This window comes from Gossypium hirsutum, chromosome D02 (assembly GCF_007990345.1).
Source record: "Gossypium hirsutum isolate 1008001.06 chromosome D02, Gossypium_hirsutum_v2.1, whole genome shotgun sequence".
Classification (NCBI taxonomy): Eukaryota; Viridiplantae; Streptophyta; class Magnoliopsida; order Malvales; family Malvaceae; genus Gossypium; species Gossypium hirsutum.
This window is the reverse complement of record NC_053438.1, coordinates 40508369-40521456: the sequence shown is the minus strand read 5'-3', so window position 1 is coordinate 40521456 and position 13088 is coordinate 40508369. Positions and strand designations below refer to the sequence as shown.

The 13088-nt window shown below is 38.6% G+C and overlaps 1 pseudogene; it reads left to right on the top strand.

Moving 5' to 3' along the window:
• Positions 1-9772, top strand: LOC107910723 (leucine-rich repeat receptor-like serine/threonine-protein kinase RGI4; annotated as a pseudogene).
• Positions 9773-13088: the final 3316 nt, after the last annotated feature.

Genomic DNA, 13088 nt, shown 5'->3' with positions numbered 1-13088 from the left:
ATGGATTTGGCATTAAATGATGTATCCCAGTATTGTAGGTGTGATTACGATTACTTTTTAAGATTTGTTTGGTATCCCTTAGTTATGGTATGTAGAAGAGTGATATTATAATTGCAAGGCCAACAAAAAAGATGGAAAGTAGGGAGTTTTTGAACACTAAAGAATTGCATACAAAAAGCCACCCACTCAACCATTCAATTTGAAACCAAAAAGGAAAAAACAGATATCCCCCGTTTCCCCCCTCCCCACTTGACCTCATCTCCACCATAAACAAATGCATCACACACCCATCTAAAATTCCATTTTCTCTCTACTCTGCACAAACATCATGGCCTAGCTGTTTCTTGGATCCGGAGATTCTGGGTCTTTTCTATTAGTTTATACACAAAATTACAATAGCCCACCCACCCACCACAAGACATGATTTGGGGGTTCTTCTATTGTCTCTCCCTCCCTACCCTCAACCCTTCCTCTCTGTTGTAATGCTTGGGAATCCATGGACCCTCTTATCCTCCCTTCTCCTCTCTTTCTTCTTCATTCTAATTCGCTCCCCTTACGTTGCTTTCGCTGTTAACCAACAAGGTGAAGCTCTTCTCTCTTGGAAAGCCAGTTTCAATGGATCACCGCAGGCCTTAAGCAATTAGGATGCAGGGGATGTCACCCCATGCAACTGGTTAGGCATCGTCTGCAATTTTAACAACCAGGTTGTAGAACTGGAATTGAGGTATGTGGATTTATTTGGACAACTTCCGGCTAATTTCACCTCTTTGTTAACTTTGAATAAGCTTGTCCTCTCTGGAGCAAACCTTACTGGTCCAATCCCAAAAGAGATAAGCACTCTAACCCAGTTGACCCACTTGGATTTGAGTGAAAATGTGTTAAGTGGTGAAATCCCAAGTGAGCTCTGCTGTTTGTATAGGCTTCAACAACTCCATCTCAACTCAAACCAACTCAAGGGCTCCATCCCAATCGAAATTGGGAATCTCACAAGTTTGAAATGGCTCATCCTATACGATAATCAACTGAGTGGTGGAATTCCCAGCACCATAGGCAAATTAAAAAATCTTGAAATGATCAGAGCCGGTGGGAACAAGAAGCTTGAAGGCCCTCTACCACCAGCAATAGGCAACTACACCAATTTGGTGATGTTAGGCGTAGCTGAAACAAGCATCTTGAGTTTCTTCCCTCTAACTTTAGGCCTTCTCAAGAAGCTTCAAACCATCGCAATCTACACCGCTTATCTGTCAGGCCAAATCCCCCCAGATATCGGGGACTGCACCGGCCTTCAGAACATTTACTTGTATGAAAACTCCCTGGCTGGATCAAAACCCAGCAGCCTTGGCAATTTGAGAAACCTTAAAAACCTGTTGCTGTGGCAGAACAACTTGGTAGGTATCATTCCTCTCGAGCTTGGGAACTGCAACAAGCTATCAGTCATCAATGCTTCCATGAATTCATTAACTGGAAGCATTCCTTAATCGGTTGGGAACCTGTCATCTCTCCAAGAACTTCAGCTGAGCGTCAACCAAATCTCGGGAGAGATCCCTTCTACACTTGGCAACTGTCGTCAGATGACTCACATCGAACTTGACAACAATCAGATCACTGGAGCTATACCTGGGGAGCTGGGCAACTTGACAAACTTGACGATTCTATTTCTATGGCAGAACAAACTAGAAGGCAACATTCCCGACTCCATTTCCAATTGCTACAACCTGGAAGCCGTTGATTTATCTCAAAATAGCTTAACGGGTCCTATCCCCACTGGAATCTTCCAGCTTAAGAAACTCAACAAACTATTGCTTCTCTCCAACAACCTCATAGGGAACATTTCGCCGGACATAGGGAACTGCTCCTCCTTGATCCGGTTTCGCGCCAGCAATAATAAGATAACCGGATCCATTCCTATCTAGCTTGGGAGCTTGCAGAACTTGAATTTCTTGGATCTGGGTTCCAACCGATTAACCGGATTTATACCCCAAGAAATATCCGGCTGTCGGAATCTCACTTTTCTGGATCTGCATTCCAACTCTATTGGCGGTACCTTGCCTCTCAGCTTGAGCAAGCTTATTTCACTTCAGTTTGTTCATTTCTCCGATAACTTAATCGAAGGGACACTAAGTTCGAGCCTTGGTTCACTGAGTTCACTCACTAAACTCGTTCTTGGGAAGAACCGATTCTTTGGATCAATCCTGACTGAACTGGGGTCCTGTTCGAAGCTACAGTTACTAGATTTGAGCTCAAATCAGCTGATGGGTAATATTCCGACAACTTTAGGAAAGATTCCAGCGCTGGAAATCGCTCTCAATTTGAGTTGGAACCAGCTCACCGGCGAGATACCGGAGGAGTTCACGTCATTGGATAAGCTTGCTATTCAGGATATATCCCATAATCAACTGGTTGGTGACCTTCAAAATCTTGCCGGGCTACAAAATCTAGTTCTTCTCAACGTGTCGCATAACAACTTCAGTGGGCGAGTGCCGGACACGCCCTTCTTCTCGAAGCTCCCACTCAACGCGCTTGCAGGGAACCCCTCAATTTGCTTCTCCGGCAACCAGTGTTTTGCATACAACGGGAAATGAGGTGGCTCCTCGTCTAAGCGCAAGGGCGAGCGCGTGGCGATGGTGGTTTTGCTCTGCACCGCATGTGCTCTCCTCATGGCGGTGGTCTACATCATCATCAGCTCTAAAAAGCGAAGCCGTGGTCCTCACCATGATTGTGACATTGAAGGAGACGCTGACCTGGAAATGGGCCCGCCATGGGAGCTGACTCTATACCAGAAACTGGACTTATCAATCGCTGACGTGACGAGATCCCTGAATGCCGGAAACATAATCGGCCGCGACCGAAGTGGTGTTGTTTATAGAGTCACCATTTTTTCAGGACTAACCATCGTCGTTAAAATGTTCCGTTCATCCAAAAAGACGTCAGCCTCCTCGTTTTTATCAGAAATTGTAACGTTGGCTAGAATCCGACACCATAACATCTTACGATTACTAGGTTGGGGAGCCAATAGGAAAACAAAACTGTTGTTTTATGATTACATGCCCAACGAAACATTGGGCGCGTTGTTGCACGAAGGTTGCGGAAGAGACATGTTAGATTGGGACATAAGATTCAAGATTGCGTTAGGCCTGGCGGAAGGGTTAGCCTATTTGCACCACGATTGCGTGCCGGCCATCATACACCGAGATGTGAAGGCTCATAATATTCTGCTAGGAGACTGTTACAAACCCTACTTGGCCGATTTTGGGCTGGCTAGATTGCTTGAGGACGAAAACGGTTCCTCCTTCTTCGCCAACCCCGAGTTTGCGGGCTCCTTCGGTTACATGGCACCAGGTAAGCACCCTGGGTCCTGTACTCTAAATTTTTTTTAATGTAGCTATTAGATTAAATTAAATTTGGGGTTTTATGATATAATCATGATTAAGATGGTAGTAAATGGTGATGTGACAAATATGAAATGATGGATGGGACTTAAAGCAAGCATTCACTTTTTTACGTGCTAAATTACTTGGAATTTAGGTGTTTTAGCATGTCTAGCTACGTGCAGAACTTATAGGTAGTGGACATCAATCAGTCGGTCTCAAACCAAACTTGTTGCCTTTTGTTTATTTTAGTTAGTGTTATGGCAGTTGTTGCACGCTCTTTTGATTGGGAAGCCAACCCTACAGTTTATATGTATATATTCTACATTGTTTTTTTTGTCAACCTAGAGTGTTTAAATTCAGCTTCCATTTGAAAACGTTAAAGAGTATGATGATGACCGGCCAAAAATACAATTGCACTGTTGTGTGATATCTAGCGGGCCCTGTTAAATTGCTTTTGCATGATGCATTAATTGCATTTGGTGTGTGTATCATTCATTCCTCGTAGATGATACGAGTCAGAAAGGCCCAACCCAAGCTTAAGAAGGTGATGGGCTCAAATCAAGAAAATCAAGATTCACTTTCTTGTTTTCAAGAAAATTAAGAAATCGAATCTTGGCCCAATTTTGCTATTCGGAGCGATTTCAAGAATCAAGAAAATCAAGATTTCAAATCTTGGAAATCTTGGTCCAAGAAACCGAATCTTGCAGCCAAAGCGCGTTGGATCTCCATTACGAGCGTCAACGACCCAATTTCGGTAGGAGATGGATCACAAGCCCAAATTCTTAAAGGCGAGGCCCAATAAGCAAATTCCCAGCCCAATCAAGAAATCTATACATATTTAGTTGAAAATCAGGCCAAAATGTCAAAGGGCCCAATTTGTAAACATTTTAGTTGTTTAAGTTAATTTTTAAGTTTTAGGAATATCACATGTTAAATTCGGCCCAAAACAGCCCAATAGGATGCATGGCCGAATTTTCCTTTGTTTTTTTTTAATTAAGTTTAAATTTTTTAAGTTTTCTAATTAGATTAGGATTTGTTGGAGGCCTATATAAGCATTGGCCAGCCACCCTTTGTAAAGATCTTATTATCATTCAATACATTAAATTTCAGTTTGTTAGAGTGCAGAATTTTCTTTGGGGTTTTCTCCAAGATTTCTCTCTTGAGTTTTCTTTAGAAGTTGTTTTAACAATCTTTTGATTGTGGGAGCCATCTTCAACCTTCTTCTTGCCATCGATATTCTTTGGAGGGGAGATTAGAGCCGTTTGAAAGAATTTGTGAATTCTTTCGGGAATTCAAGGGTTCTTAGGACTTTTCTTTATTTCTTGCTGTTTCGGTTTGTTTCTTTATTCCTACTTGTGCCGATTCATTATCTAATCTTTTTTTGCTGTTCTTGCTTGTGATTCAGCTTTGTTTAACTCCAAGATCCTTCCATTTAATCGGCCTACTTTTGGGCAGTAAAGTTTCGAATCAAAATCCCTAAATCCTAGGGTTCTTGTCGATTAATACATTCTGATTTTGGGGAAATCAAGTTGCTGGAATTTGGGGTTTTTCTTGTCGGTTTGTTCTTGGGCAGATTCGGCTTGTGGGAAAACAATCTTGGAGTTTGATTTCGTCTTCTTGAACTCCAAAAGCAACTATTCATTCGTTCTTTGGTTCTTCGCTGTTTTCTAATTGTTTTTGGGGATTTCAATTTCAGCTCTGATTCGTTTTAATCTTTCCTTTGTTTTGATTTCAGATCTGTTCGTCTAGAGCCTCGTAGGAGTTTCCTCGTGACGTGGCAACTCGATCTTGGTCCGCGCACAACCCCGTATCATTTGGTATCAGATTTTGGGCGTTTTGGGTGTTCTTGGTTGATTTCTAAACTGATCTCTATTTTTTAAAGCACAAACAGCAGTTTTACCCAGAAAAATTGTTCAAAAAAAATTCATTTGGGTGGGTAAACGTTGTCCGATTGATCTGAAATTTTACATACGTATTTTTGGCACTGTGATTGAATATAAAAAAATTATTCCCACAAAAAAATTAGTCAAAAAAGTCAAAAAATCAAAAAAGACAAAATTCAATAAAAAATTAAAAAAAGATTCAGCGGGTTGAATTTGGTGCCCAAAATTTTTAGATCAAAAATTAAATATTTAAGGACATTCCAGATTTAATTTTATGATTTTTAGAGATCGAGAACACCTCGAACGAAGTTGTCAAGTTACTCCGCAGTTTTTCGGGTTTTCTGTTTTCAGCAATTTTTATTGATTCTTAGTTGTAGTTTTCATTTGTTTGCTTTTTATTCTCCTTTTACAATATCTAACACCTTGTTTCTTGTGTTAGTCGGATTTAAACGTGTGCACAATCCTTCCTCGGTGCAACACGAATCACTTGGTGTCTCGTCAGTTTTTGGCATCCTAGTGCAAATTAGGATTCTTTGGTAGTTTGGTTCACACTCTCTAATTGGTTGATATAAACTCTGATAAAGAACTCACAAGATTGAATTCGACCTCATTGAGAATTTGATTTTTCTTTTTGAGTGATTAATGGTGAGGTTTGCTAACTTTTATTTTTGAGTGTTGAGTGTTTATTTTTTACAGGTTTTGAAGATGTCTAAAGGTGATAATAATGATGCACTTATGAAAGTCCAACAACAGTTAGACGGACATACTGCTGCAATCACACAAATAAATTCTACACTTCAAGCATTGAATACTACTTTGAATGAGGTACGAGTGAATCAAAAACATCAATATCGAGATCCAATTAAGGAAGATAGGGATAACCAGCCCCATAGGTGCAGCCCTCAACGTGTCCCTAGAATGGATGATGATTTTCATGATCGTGGACAATCATCTTTGGCAAAACCAAAGAGCGAGCAGCAACGAGAACATCTCTTTCATACTCGCTGCCATGTACAAGGTAAGCTTTGTAGAGTTATTATTGATGGTGAAAGTTGCTCGAACATAGCCAGCACGACGATGGTGGAAAAGCTTTGCTTAACCACTACCAAGCATCCACAACCTTATCAACTACAAGGGCTTAGCAACGAAGGCCAATTTAGGGTCACTCAACAAGTGCGCATCGCCTTTTCTATCGGTAAGTATCAAGACGAAGTTGTGTGCGACGTAATGCCTATTCAAGCCTGCCATTTGTTGCTAGGAGAACCATGGCAACTGGATCGAAAAGTCACTCACGATGGTCGTACCAATAGGTATTCTTTCAAGCATCAAGGAAAGAAACTCACCTTAGTGCCGCTCACTCCGGAACAAGTCCATGAGGACCAAATCAAACTGAAAAATTCTGTTAAAACAAGTGAGGAAAAAGAAAAGGAGAATGAAAAAGAGCAAAAAAAGATTGAGAGTGAAAAAGAAATTGAAGAAAGAAGAGAAAATGAATTAGAAAAAGAAACAAAAGAAAAAGACGTGGAAAGGGTAGTGAGGAATGTTTCTACTAACCAAGATATGAATTTTTCTTGTGTTGCTACTTTTTAGGTTCCCGAAAGATCGAAAGATAACTTTCAACTTCAATACCTCTCAAATGAAAGACGCTTTCATACGATCAACTTAGGCAAAGATAAAATCACACTACATGATCCCGAAGGTAAGCGAGGTAAGGAAATTTTAGAAATCGAGTCCAGTGCAGATTTGAAAATTATTAATAAAACTTTTGGTGACTTAGTTCTTAAAAGATCCCCTCATTTTGATCCGATTAATTGTTACTCTTCGATTGTGGTTGATAAAGTCATTACGAAAAGAAGCGTGATTTGTTATTCTCTTGATTTACCTTGTGTAAAATCCTCGAATTTGTCCAAATCTGTTTTGGAGAATAAGGTAACGAAATTTTCCAAATTTGTTTTCAATTTATATTCGTGCCTTAAACAATTTATGTGGTTGTACATGAAGTTTGAGTTCCATTTGACAAAGGTTAACTCGACAACGGAGATTCGACTACACTATGCCCCCGATGAGCGAAGGTTTGTTTTAAATGAAAAAGGTAAAATCGACCCTTATTCTTTTGCTTATCAAGGTAAGATGCTTGAAACCTTTGAAACACTTTTGTACTCCTCGGATAGCGACAAAGATCGTGTTGATGAACACTTAGATCGAAACGTGCTTGACTGTCCTATTTTATTTATTGATGATAAATCTATTTTGATGGTTGATAAAAAGATTCTTGTTTTTGATAATGCATTTGTGAGTGAATCTATAGACCGTCGATTAATGCATGGTAATCTGAATCTGTCCATTCACATGCGTTATACCTGTTCTATTATGCTTATAATTGGACTACAAGCTTGTTTGCGTTGCTATTTACTATTTTATGGCTATTCTTTTCAGTGGACTCAATTGCCATTAGTCCCGTTCGATCGAGGAAAGTCGAGTTCATTTGATTTTTTAGATTCGAGGACGAATCTTTTTTAGGAAGGGGGGAATGATACGAGTCAGAAAGGTCCAACCCAAGCTTAAGAAGGTGATGGGCTCAAATCAAGAAAATCAAGATTCACTTTCTTGTTTTCAAGAAAATCAAGAAATCGAATCTTGGCCCAATTTTGCTGTTCGAAGCGATTTCAAGAATCAAGAAAATCAAGATTTCAAATCTTGAAAATCTTGGTCCAAGAAACCGAATCTTGCAGCCAAAGCGTGTTGGATCTCCATTATGAGCGTCAACGACCCAATTTCGGTAGGAGATGGATCACAAGCCCAAATTCTTAAAGGCGAGGCCCAATAAGCAAATTCCCAGCCCAATCAAGAAATCCATACATATTTAGTTGAAAATCAGGCTAAAATGTCAAAGGGCCCACTTTGTAAACATTTTAGTTGTTTAAGTTATTTTTTAAGTTTTAGGAATATCACATGTTAAATTCGGCCCAAAACAGCCCAATAGGATGCATGGCCGAATTTTCCTTTGTTTTTTTTAATTAAGTTTAAATTTTTAAGTTTTCTAATTAGATTAGGATTTGTTGGAGGCCTATATAAGCATTGGCCAGCCACCCTTTGTAAAGATCTTATTATCATTCAATACATTAAATTTCAGTTTGTTAGAGTGCAGAATTTTCTTTGGGGTTTTCTCCAAGATTTCTCTCTTGAGTTTTATTTAGAAGTTGTTTTAACAATCTTTTGATTGTGGGAGCCATCTTCAACCTTCTTCTTGCCATCGATATTCTTTGGAGGGGAGATTAGAGCCGTTTGAAAGAATTTGTGAATTCTTTCTGGAATTCAAGGGTTCTTAGGACCTTTCTTTATTTCTTGTTGTTTCGATTTGTTTCTTTATTCCTACTTGTGCCGATTCATTATCTAATCTTTTTTTGCTGTTCTTGCTTGTGATTCAGCTTTGTTTAACTCCAAGATCCTTCCATTTAATCGGCCTACTTTTGGGCAGTAAAGTTTCGAATCAAAATCCCTAAATGCTAGGGTTCTTGTCGATTAATACATTCTGATTTTGGGGAAATCAAGTTGCTGGAATTTGGGGTTTTTCTTATCGGTTTGTTCTTGGGCAGATTCGGCTTGTGGGAAAACAATCTTGGAGTTCGATTTCGTCTTCTTGAACTCCAAAAACAACTATTCATTCGTTCTTTGGTTCTTGGCTATTTTCTAATTGTTTTTGGGGATTTCAATTTCAGTTCTGATTCGTTTTAATCTTTCCTTTGTTTTGATTTCAGATCTGTTCGTCTAGAGCCTCGTAGGAGTTTCCTCGTGACTTGGCAACTTGATCTTAGTCCGCGCGCAACCCCGTATCAGTAGAACACCAGACATTTTTTTTGTTTGTCTGGTGTAATAATTACTCGGTGTTCTCAAATTGATATGTGCATTGCAGAGTATGGTTGCATATTAAAGATCACGGAAAAGGGCGACGTGTACAGCTATGGAGTAGTGTTGCTGGAGATGATAACCGGGAAGAAATCGGCAGACCCATCGTTTCCTGACGGGCACCATGTAATCCAATGGGTTCGAGATCACTTGAAAAATAAGAAGGACCTCGTAGAAATCCTTGATCCTAGACTCCAAGGTCATCCAGACACTTAGATACAATAAATGCTTCAAGCTCTAGGAATCTCATTGCTCTACACAAGCAATCGCGCCGATGATCAGCCCATAATGAAAGATGTGGCAGCATTCCTAAAAGAAATCCGACAGGAGCCTACATCGGGGAGCGACGCCCACAAGCCGACTAGCAACTCCTCGAAAAATACCGAAACTGCTGCTTCCTACACATCATTATCAGTAGAAGTGATCCCAGCTGAATTGCTACAACACCCCCAAGGCTCCTCTCGATCTCAAGCCTCACTTGCTTACTCTTCTTCCTCTGCAAATTATTTCCCAAGAAGCCAATAACGCCATGCCTCTGAGTCTGTGTGGTGAAATCATTAATTAATTCCTTGTATGTATAAAGGTAGTAGCAGTAGAAGTGAATTAAAGATTTAAATCAGAAATAGATGACAACTGATGATGAGTGTATAGCAACTTGATTGATTGACTTCCCTTTGCGAATGAAAGCTAACATTCGGGTATAGTGTCAACGTGTGGTGTTCTAAAAAGGCGTTTTCGAGGATGATTTTTTTCCTTTTGGTTTCATTCCCTCACTTGGGGAATTGTGAAAAAGATATGAAAGCGATGTGTGGTTGTGAGGAAATGTCGTCAAATAATTAGGTGAATGAAGCAGGCCACCCCCAACCTTCCTTTCTTTATCCGTCCATATATAATTGAGGAGAGGCATTCTTTGTTTTGAATGCTACCATACTATAGTACCCAAATTTTGCCCGGCTCAAGCCCAAATACTAAAAAAAAATATATAAAATAAATAAAATGTTCAATTTTTTACAATAACAGGCCCAAAATAGCCCAATTCAAATTTCCTAATACCAAACTCTACCCTAACCAAAAATATAATCCTAAGCCCAGTTACAACCCAAACCCATTGACCTAAACCTAAGCTGGATTAGGCCCAACACCAGAAAACCCTAGCAGCTTGCAGCAGTTGCCGCGCCGCAATCGAGCATGAGCCCCCCTCTCGTGTGTGAGCCCGAGCCTCCGTACGAGTACGCTCCTCCTATGCGCGCCTGCCTCTATACGCATAGCCCTCGTACGATTGTACCTGCGCAGCAATGCAGCAAACGCACACAAGCAGACAGGCAAAAACAAAAAACAGAAAATGACAGCAAAGAAAAAAGAAAAAAAATATTGGTTGTATTTTTGGATTGATTTTGTTTCGGCTATAAAGCCATTTTTCCAGATTTTGTAAAGGGGGAACAACACTAGTTAATAAAAAAGCAGATCAAAAGCAACAAAAAAAAGGTTTTACTACAGTGCATCTTCTTCTTTTTTTCTCTGTTTTACGTTTTTGTTTTTTTATTTTATTTATTTATTTTTGTTTATTTTCTACAAACTTTAAAATAAAACGAAACAAAAGGAAAGGGAAGAAGACTTACCCTAGTCGCCCGGCAAAAGCCGCCGCCGGAGTCCCTCGGGGCATTGAGATCGGACGGTGGGGGTGGCGTTCGGGGTTTCTTCCCACAGCCTTTAGGTCGTGAAGGTACGGCCTTCAAATGACCCTTGAAGCAGGGTTGAAAAACCCGTTTTTTGGTGCTCTGGCCACCGCCTACGGCGGGGACATGGCGGAGCCATGACGGCCGGTATAGCGGCACCTGATCGGGGCTATGGGTCTAAAAAAGGGGGTTGAGAGAAAATATCTCTGTTTTTTTTGGAAGGGATAAAAGTGATTTTTTAAAAAATAAATTTTTGTATTTAAAGAAGAATTAAACGGCGCCGTTTTGCTGTTCAAGGTCAGGGACCAAAACGACACCGTTTTGGCCCTGACCCGCGTGGTGACCCGACCCTGGGGGAGGATCTGCGTGTTTTCTTAAAAAAAGGGGCTATTTGCGCGCAAAGCCCCTCCTCTTTTGAGCTGTAGTGTAATCGGGTCTTTGTGGTTTTTATATTTTGGCCGCGTAATTTTCTGATAGTTTCATTTTAGTCCGCGTTGAAACGCTGCGTGTTAGGGTGGGGATTATTGCCTGATTGGTCCTTCACCCTTTTAGCGCGTTTTATTTTGGTCCCTAAACCATTCTTTTAGTTATTTACAGTTTTAACCTCGAAATTCATTTTAATTTTTAATTTAGTATTTTTATTATTCTGTTATTTATTTATTTATTTTTATTTAAAATTAATAAGTTTAATATTATCACCATTGATATTACCTATTATTGTTCTTGTTGGCTCATTTGCACATTTTCATTTAAATTTTAAAATTTATTGTATTATAAACAAATATATGTATATGCACATTTTTTTATATAAATTCATGAATATAAAAAAATATACTTTTGTGTGTCTTCTAGAATTTATGTATGCATGCATGTATGTAGGTTTCTATGCATATACATATGCTTTTACTTACATATGTTTTCATGAATTATAATCTTGTAATATATACATATGTATACTTTTTTTACAGTTCCATAAAGTTGTTTATTTACTTATTCGTATTCGTATGGTTTAGAATGAATATTTTAATTTCATAGATTATATGCTCGCTATTGTGTATCATATTAGTTTGTCCTTTTATTTATTTTATTTTATAGCCTATGTTTGTATTATTTTATTTGCATTATCATCATTATTGTTATTGTACATTCATTTTTTTTACTCGGATTCGTCAAAAATGGAAAAATTCTGAAATAAAAATAATACTCGATATTTAGGATCTTCGAGAGAATCGAGCCCTAACGTATTGGGTTCCGATTTCCTTCGTTGAATTTAAATAATCGAAACTATTTTTTTATAAAACATAACTAAAAGCTCATTATTGAGAATTCAACACGTCGTGTCCTAATGCATTGGATATGACACGTTGTTTTCTCGAGACGAGGATTCTTCTTATAAATGCAATATTCAATGTTTAATATTTTGAGAAATTGTACTCTAACGTATTGGGTTGCAATTCTTTCACATGACTTAAATAATTGAATACCCTTTTAAATTTTATTGCGTAAGTTTTTAGACAAGCTCATTTCGGAAGAGGTAAAATATCGTGCCCTAACTCATTGGGTGTGACATTTTCTCTTTCTGAAACGAGAGGGTCTTAACGACTAACTTGATTTATATAAGTTTTTTTTAAAAAAATAAAAATAATAAAGGATTGTATTTTAAATTTCTTCAAATTTTCTAATTTTCGACATCAAGACATTAATTAATCAACTAGGTACCAATTTTGGGCTCATCGAGGGTGCTAATCCTTCCTCGTGCATAACCGACTCCCGAACCCGTCTTCTGGATTTTTTGTAGACCGAAAAATAATGTTTTAATAAATCAAACTATTTATTAAAACGATCAAATTGCGAGGTGGTCCGATCACACCTCCTTAAAAAAGATTGGTGGCGACTCCCGTTTTCATTTTCATTTTCAAATCCAAGTCGACCCTGTTTTTTTTTTTAAATGATTTTGACAAATAATTAGGTGAGTGAAGCAGGCCACCCCTAACCTTCCTTTCTTTATCCGTCCATATATAATTGAGGAGAGGCATTCTTGGTTTTGAATGCTACCATACCATCCAATCTAGGTCCCACCATGTGATAATGAGTTTTTCAAACCATTTTTATTTTTAAGTTACGATTTATATTAATTTAAGCGTATATCAAAAAGTAAATAATTACAAAAATATCATAAGACTTAATACATAATTTGATATAAGAGTTTGACATTTTTTTATGTTATTTTTTTACTATAAATGGATATCTAT